Genomic DNA, 280 nt, shown 5'->3' on the forward strand with positions numbered 1-280 from the left:
GGCCCTCGCCCCGTCCGTCCCGGCCCCGTCCGTTCCGGCCCCGCCCGGCCCGGTGCCCGCCCGGAGAGCGGCCGCGCTCCATCAGACTGGTGTTCTCCTCGCATCTGTGCGTTCCGGGAAAAGAAACGTGAGGCGAGCGGGCGCAGCCGCTGCCGGGGCGGTCACCCAGCGGGGCCAGCGCTGGAGGGAGCGCGGATGTCACCAACGCACCCACAGATGAGCATTTAACCAAAACCTCACATTTCAAACCACGGGTGGGAAAGACCCACAAGTAATCCCA

The sequence above is a fragment of the Geospiza fortis genome, unplaced genomic scaffold (assembly GCF_000277835.1).
Source record: "Geospiza fortis unplaced genomic scaffold, GeoFor_1.0 scaffold361, whole genome shotgun sequence".
In the NCBI taxonomy this organism is placed as follows: domain Eukaryota; kingdom Metazoa; phylum Chordata; class Aves; order Passeriformes; family Thraupidae; genus Geospiza; species Geospiza fortis.